Here is an 8283-nt window from a genome sequence, read left to right as displayed (position 1 = left end):
TCGATGCATGATTCCTGGTATGCCTGCTGATTTAGTGGTTTCTGTATCATGTCTCCAATGCCCCTTTTCCTTGACAGGGTATACCCATTTTGCCTTCTGCCACCAGGACAGCTGATCTAATGGGCCGGTGGGGGTGGGGGTGGGGTGGGAAGCCAAGAAGCCAGAGACAGGGAATGAATCCTGGCAGAGTAGCACAAAGTGGAGGCAAGAAGAGCCCCATGGGCTCCTGGCTCTCAGTGGGGCACCTTAGGGCTCGATGGAATGTCCTCATTGGTGGAGGGAAAATGTCAGAGATGTCCATATGAAAGAGACCAAAGGGTTTTCTGTGGAAAAAGCGCATGGTCCAGTATTGTTTCGTAGTCCCTGCTTTCTCTGCAAAGGCCAGGGGTCATTTCCTGCAGGAGCGCACAGGAGCGGAGCTCCGGCAGTAAAAAGCCCAGGGGGGCGGGCACATGCAACAAGCCCCGCCCCCTGCTCCCAGCAGCCCTCAGTCAGAGCAAGAAGCAGCCAGGTAAGTTGCAGAGCGCCCCCCGGCCCAAAACAGTCCAGTGGCACCTTTAAGACCAAGTTTTATTCAGGTACAAGCTCTCCCTCCTCTGCGAGGACAGATCTGCACGTTCCCCCCCCCCCCAATAGCTAGCAATTCAAAAGAGTCCAGTGGAGCCTGAGCGGTGGGTGTTGCCTTCCGACACACTTCCGGTGATGTCAGGGGGTGTGGCATATGCAAATGAGTTATGCAAATGAGTTATGCTAATGAGCTCCTGCACCTCTTTTTCTACAAAATGACCCCTGGCTAAAAGGACCAGGATGACAAAGTCCTTTTTTGAGAAAGGCAAACTATAAACATGGTAAAATAAATAAGGGATGAGCTGGATAGCCCAGGCAAGCCCAGCCTCATCAGATCTCGGAAGCTAAGCAGGGCCAACTCTGGCAAGTACTTGGACGGGAGACCTCCTTGGAATACCGGAGTTGGGGGCAGGCCCCATTCAGCCACCCTTCTGAATATCCTTCAGCCCCCAGTAGGGGTCAGTCACCAGAGGTCACCATGACTTCCAGGTGCACGCACGCAGACGCACAGACGTAAAAAATACCCGCAAAAATATACAAAAAAAGATGTTTAGGAAGAGAAATATGAGGAGAAATTAGGGAGAAGCATTGCGGGAAGCCACTGTAGGGGGGGGAGGGAAGGAGATACGAGATATGGATATATGTCATGTGAATTGTGAATGTTGGACATGTTGTTGTATCCGAAATAAAAGTTTTGAACCGGAAAAATACCCCCCAAAATTGGGTGTGTGTGTGCTGTTCCCAGTCAGCATTTAACTGTAGTTAAGTAGAACTGCCATATATCTTTAAGAGCAGTTGCCCCTGGGAATTGAAGTCTTTAGTTAGGCATCCCAAAGCATCCCTGTGACTGGCTGATTAACAGTCATTTCCTGCATCCAGAGGCGCGGGGGATTTGAGTTTACAGCTTTCTTCCCATTTCTTTGTCTACTCTTTAATCAGCAAAGGGGGTGGGAGCCAGGGTTCCCTCTAAGCTGAATCAGTGTGAGCTAGCTCAGTTTTTTAGCCTCCGGCTCACACATTTTTGTCTTCGCTCAGGAAGGATAGCTCCAGAGCAAACTAATTTACACAGCAGCCAAATCGTTTGCTCACAACTTTAATGCCAGTAGGACACAAAGTAGAATTTTTGCTCACAAGACTCCACAACTTAGAGGGAACATTGGTGGGAGCACGCAATCTTTTTCACCATAAGCCACTGAACTGAATTAGATTACAAAGATATGAACTTCACCAGTTATTCAGCAGCACAGGGGGTATAAATAGCTAAAAGATTATTCTTCAAAGGGCCAAGCATGAAGAGATGTTGCAAAGTAGGTGTACGGGAGTAGAGTAAGGTTTTCTGTGGAGCCAAGAAGAGGGGGGAAGGCCCAGCTTTTCATGCTGGGGTTCCCAGTGGGTGTGTCTTGCTTTTTGGCAACTAGAAACTTATGCTTGGGCATTGGACTGTGCCCTCGGCTACACATGTACATTTGTAAACAAGAGAAGTCGCAAAATATCCTGGGCTGGGAGGGGCTGTGGCTCAGTGGCAGGGTCACTGCTTAGCATGCGGAAGGTCCCAGGTTCAATCCCCGGCATGTCAATGGAGCGCCGTTGGTGCCAGTGCCAGAGGTTAGGAGTTTGGGAGTGCTCTTGGATGCCTCCTTAACAATGGAGGCCCAGGTAGCAGCCACTGCCAAGTCTGCCTTTTATCACCTTCGGCTGACCAGGCAGTTGGTTCCCTTCCTCAAATGGCAAGAGTGATCCATGCGATGGTCATGTCAAGATTGGACTACTGTAACACCCTCTACATGGGGCTGCCCTTGTCTCAAATCCAGAAGCTGCAGCTGGTGCAGAATGCAGCAGCCAAGCAGTTGATGGGTACTCCTTTGTGGGAGCACATCCAACCGGTGCTGAAGGCACTGCAGTGGCTGCCGATAGCATACTGGATTCGCTTCAAGGTGCTGGTTTTAACCTTTAAGGCTCTATAGGGTCAGGGTCCAGCATACCTGAGGGACCGCATTTCCCCACATGTTCCCCAGAGAGCACTGCGATCAGGAATGCAAAACCAGCTGGCCCTTCCAGGCCCCAAGAATACTAGGCTGGCGACTACCTGGACCAGAGCCTTCTCGGTGGTGGCTCCATCCTGGTGGAATGAGCTCCTGGAAGAGTTGAGGGCCCTGCGGGACCTTTTACAGTTCCAGGGGGCCTGTAAAATGGAGCTCTTCCACCAGGCGTTTGATTAGGAGCCGCTTTATACACCGAGGAGTGTGTCCTGTGCCCTGGTTTTACATTTTTTTATTCTCAGCTGCTCCCTGGCGTACCAGCGCTATCTCCAGCCTCTGCCCGCCACACAACAAGCGAGAGAACTAAGCTGGTGTGGAATCCACTGGAACTATACAGCAACCTAAGCCAGGTCATAAAGGCTGTTTGCTCTTGTTTTGTTTGGATATGTTCCAGCGCTTTTAGGTGCATTTTAAATTGACTGCTATTTTAAGTGACTTGCTTACATGTTTTTGACAGGTTTTTAATTGTATTCATTTCACGCAATGCTATGTTAGCCGCCCTGAGCCCGCCTCAGCAGGGAGGGGAGGATATAAATTGAAACAAACAAGCAAACACATAAATCTCCATAAGAACATAAGAGACGCCAAGGTTGGATCAGGCCAAAGGCCCATCCAGTCCAACACTCTGTGTCACACAGTGGCCAGAAATACCAGGTGCCCTCAGGTCCACCAGTGGGGCCAGGACATTAGAAGCCCTCCCACTGTTGACCCCCCTCCCAAGCACCAAGAAGACAGAGCATCACTTGCCCCAGAGCCCCTATCTATGCCTTATGGCTAATAGCCACTGATGGACCTCTGCTCCATACGCTTATCTAATTCCCTCTTGAAGCGGTCTATGCTTGTACCACCTCCTGTGGCAGTGAATTACATGTGTTAATCACTCTTTGGGTGAAGGACTTCGTTTTATCCGTTCTAACCCGACCACTCAGCAATTTCATGGAGTGCCCACAAGGAGTTCTTGTATTGTGAGAAAGGGAGAAAAGTACCTATTTCCCTACCTGCTCTATCCCATGCATAATCTTATAAACCTCGATCATGTCACCCCTCAGTCGTCGTTTCTCCAATCTAAAGAGCCCCAAGCGCTTTAACCTTTCCTCATAGGTGAAGTGTTCCATTCGAGTTGCCCTTTTCTGCACTTTTTCCAAAGCTGTAATATCCTTTTGAAGGTGTGGTGACCAGAACTGCACACAGTATTCCAAATGAGGTCGCACCATTGATTTATAGACGGGCATTATGATATCGGCTGATCTGTTTCCAGTTCAAGGATCTGGCAGTAGGTGGTGTGAAAGACCTCTGCCTGAGACCCTGGAGAGCTCTAGCCAGTCTGAGTGGACAATATTTTTGATGGACCAAGGGTCTGATTCAGGATAAGGCACCTTCACATATGCAGTCTCTACCGCTCTCTCGTCCGAATGGTGAATGAACCTTTCAGTGCAGCCTCAAGAACTTTTCACCACCTCAGTTTGGTGGGGCCCACAGAAAGGCAGGGATGGTCGGTATACCGATGCCATTATCTCTACCATTCTTTCTTGCAATGGCAGCCATGATTTTGAATGCATCCATCTGGTCCCTGGCTGTCAAGGTTTATCTGTCTCAGTCAGGGCTTTTTTTTTGGTAGAAAAAGCCCAGCAGGAACTCGTTAGCATAGTAGGCCACATCCAACAGTAGAAACTCATTAGCATATTTGGCCACACCCCTGACAACACAGCTCATTGGCATATTAGGCCACATCCCCATGCCTTCCCTTGGCTTGCCCGGGCACGGGGAAGGCAAAATGCCTCCCCGATCCTTCCAGGGGGGGTCCTGGCCTGCCCACCTTGGAGTTGCCGGGGGGGGGTCACTCTCCCGGCCTTCTCTCTGTAGCCATGCACACAGAGGTTTTGGCTGTAGTGGGCATGGCCAACTCTGAAGCCAGCAGGAACTCCGTTCCTGGGCGTTCCTGCCCCCAAAATAGCCCTGAATTCTCAGTGCTTAATCATAAGATTACTCAAACACTGTGAAAGATTCAGGTGGGTAGCCGAGTTGGTCTGAAGCAGTGGAACAAATAGAATCATAGAATTCTGGGTATAAGGTTTTGTGTGCCTGCACACGAAAGCTTATACCTTGAATAAAACTTTATTGGTCTTAAAGGTGCCACTGGTGGACCTCCTGATGGCACCTGGTATTTCTGGCCACTGTGTGATACAGAGTGTTGGACTGGATGGGCCTTTGGCCTGATCCAACATTGGCGTCTCTGTTGTACGCACTGCTTATGAAACACTTCGTACTCTGCCACTGACTAACAGTCAGTCTAACTTAGTAGGGGCACTTAACACTTCCATGGTGCATGTTAAGTGCCTTTGATGATTCTAATCACAGTAACTGAAATCAATCATGAACATATATTCAGATATTCACTTTGGTTCATTGCTTAAATGCATTCTGGGTAAAATACCAAATGCTGACAGGCAATCATACTACTTTGTGATCTTGCTTGTTCTTGCCAACTATATTCCTGATGTCATTTAGCCTACGTTAGATGAAGAACACACACCACTATGTACCCATATCTCTTACATTAAGATACTTTTTGTTAACTTCACAGCCTATTGTTCAACCCAAGGAGGTATATTTTTGCCTGAGAAAATCCAGCCCACAGGTTGGAGCCCAATCAGAATGGTGTGACGGATATGTGACAAAGTTTGATGGAACCAATAATTATGATTTATTTCTAACTGTCATAGGGGGTATAAAACTCTATGTCTTCCCTCGGGGAAGAGCTGTGGGTACTCAAGGGTTCAAAACCTTGTTGTGCCTACATTTCCCCCTCCCCCCTTTATTAATAAAGTTCAGCTTGGATTCTACTCTACAAGACTGCCGAGTGCCTTCTCAAATTGGGCTGGGGAAGCACAACCTGTGGCAGAGTTTCTGTCCCACATCTCTTATGTTCTTAAGTTCTTATGACTCAAATTCTGTACTATGAAAGATGTCAGCTCCAACTGACCCATGCCCAGCGACACTCAAACACACTTATAGACTTTACAGTGGCTATTCTATCAGCATTTTAAACATTTGTACAGTTCTTCACAGATGTGTGTTATCAGCTGGCTATTGCCACTTCTTTGACTGGTAAAGCTTTGGTCCTTCTTCAGATACCTTTGCTTGGGTGTGAAGTACTCTTTATGTGGTTTCACTCCATGTGGATTAGTAGATGTGAAGTATGTCCTGAAGCTGAACTTCAGCTTTTCTATGGTTTGTCTCTGGTATGAATTTTATGATGTAAAGAAAGGCTGAGGTTGTGCTTGAAGCTCTTTCCACACTCCAGGCATTTATATGGTTTCTCCCCACTGTGCACTCTCTGATGCTTAGTAAGATGGTCTTTGTGCCGGAAGCACTTTCCACACCGCAGACACTTATACGGCTTCTCCCCTGTGTGAATTTTCTGATGCACCCGAAGATTTGTGCTCCGTCGAAAGCACTTTCCACACTCCGGGCACTTCAATAGTTTCTCCCCTGTGTGAACTCTTTGGTGTGCCCTCAGGTTTTCCTTTCGATTGAAGCTCTTTCCACACTCAGGGCATTTATATGGTTTCTCCCCTGTGTGAATCCTGTGATGTAGCCTAAGGTTTCTAGCCTGACGGAAGATCTTTCCACATTCTGAACACTGATATGGCTTCTCCCCTGTGTGTAATCTGTGATGTAAAGAAAGGCTGATGCTGTGATTGAAGCTCTTTCCACACTCCAGGCATTTATACGGCTTCTCCCCTGTGTGGATTCTCTGATGGGATCGCAAGTGTGTGCTTCGACTGAAGCTCTTCCTACACTCAGTGCATTTATATGGTTTCTCACCCGTGTGGATCTTCTGATGTGACCTCAGGCTTGTGCTCTGAGTGAAGCTTTTTCCACACTCCAAGCATTTGTATGGTTTCTCTCCTGTGTGAGTGTTTTGATGCGTTATAAGGTTTATCTTCTGAATGAAGCTCTTTCCACACTCTGAGCATTTATATGGTTTCTCACCGGTGTGACTTTTTTGATGCGTGGTAAGGTGGTGCTGTTCACCAAAGGTCTTTCCACACTCTGAGCACTGGAACGGTTTCTCCCCTGTGTGGATTCTTTGATGTCTAGTAAGGTTTATCTTCTGACTGAAGCACTTGCCACACTCTGAGCATTTATATGACTTGCCCACTGTGTGAATCTTTTGATGTGAAGTGAGGTTATTGCTCCGACTGAAACTTGTGCCACACTCTAAGCATTTGTAGGGTTTCTCCCCTGTGTGGCTTTTCTGATGAGCCACAAGGTTATACCTTCGGCTGAAACCCTTTCCACACTCTGAGCATTTATATGGCTTCTCTTCTGTATCGGTTCTTGGATGAGAACTGAGGTTTAAGTTCTGACTGAAGGTCTTTCTACACTCTGGGAATGTCTCCACACTGTGAATTCTCTGGTGGGTGTTGAAGCTTGGGCCAACAGTTAAGACGTTTGCACTTAGAGGGAAATTGTACATTTTGTTTCCTTCCTGACCTTCTTGAACTGGGATTTCACAAGGGCTAGCCCCTTCAGAAGGAGAGGGTTTCTTCTGTTTTCCTTCCACTTTCCTTCCCTGCTGTTCAAAGTCTCCCTTCCTCTCCTGGATGTCACCTGCAGGAATAAAGAGAGAAACCTGATGAAGGAATTTAGTCCTACATTACTTGAGCCAAGTGGTCAAAAAGCCAACAACTGAGAGCTTCTTCCTCATGACCTGAGAATTTATAATCTCCGCTTTTCAGCCCATCCCTCTCTGGTGTCATTCCCAATCTTCCTGTCACAAAAGGAAGAAATACAATCTGGATTTTTAGTTTCCCTATTCTTTATCACTTGCATATCACATCCTAACTGAGGTGCAAGATGGTAAACCTCATGTCTTACCCTGACCAGATGTCAGCAAGCTGCCATGGTGTTCTGTGTTACTTGTGTGACTGTACAGTTTCTCCCTCCCCCTTCTGCTTGCTAGCCTGTATTTTATTCTGCTGTAACGCCTAAGCCAAACATCTGGAGGACGTGGTGTAGGAGTGAGCTTGAATGCTAGCTTGTTGCTTTTAGTTCCTGGGAACTGCACCTGTATTATGTCTGGAGATAGCAGTGTTCCCAGGGAATGAGCGCGCAACCGTTTCCTTTTACCCGCCAGCGGGAAAGTGACCCATTGGTTATGTACCTGGTTCAAATCCCTTTATTATGCTTGCCCTAGCTGTTTGTACCCATTCCTAACAAAGAACTTGTTTGAGTATCTTTCCAAAGCTTTGAAATAAATTTTGCTTTTTTGAAACGTGGATTTATTCTCGATGCTTGGGGATCCAACATATTGTTAGGAATCCCATTATTTTCCTATCGCCCCGAGTCTGACGAAGTCATGAGCGGGACAGAGGGAAAACTACCTACAACGGAGGGGGACACGGGATCGGTCCCAACGACCTCCACGCCGTTGATCACCACGACTACGGTGCCGACGTCGGGTGCGGTGGGGGGAACGATTCCCCGTTTGCCTTCGTATTTGTCCTGGCCGCCTCCAACCCCTTCGCAATGGGGGCCACGGAGGACACCGGAGCAGGATGACTGGACTTTGTATAATACGAAGGGCACCAGGGAGATTTACTCCCGCCGAGGGAGCGGACTTCGTGAGAGTCTGTTTGATAAAGGACTATATCCCGAACCAGAGAGGACG

The 8283-nt window shown here is 47.8% G+C and overlaps 1 pseudogene; it reads right to left on the bottom strand.

Annotated features, from left to right (window-relative positions):
* The window catches only part of LOC107112861, a 55392-nt pseudogene that overhangs the window by 18329 nt on the left and 28780 nt on the right, over positions 1 to 8283 (bottom strand).

The sequence above is a fragment of the Gekko japonicus genome, unplaced genomic scaffold, assembly GCF_001447785.1.
Source record: "Gekko japonicus isolate JY-2015 unplaced genomic scaffold, Gekko_japonicus_V1.1 scaffold3163, whole genome shotgun sequence".
NCBI classification, from domain to species: Eukaryota; Metazoa; Chordata; class Lepidosauria; order Squamata; family Gekkonidae; genus Gekko; species Gekko japonicus.
This window is presented reverse-complemented; position numbering and strand designations above follow the sequence as displayed.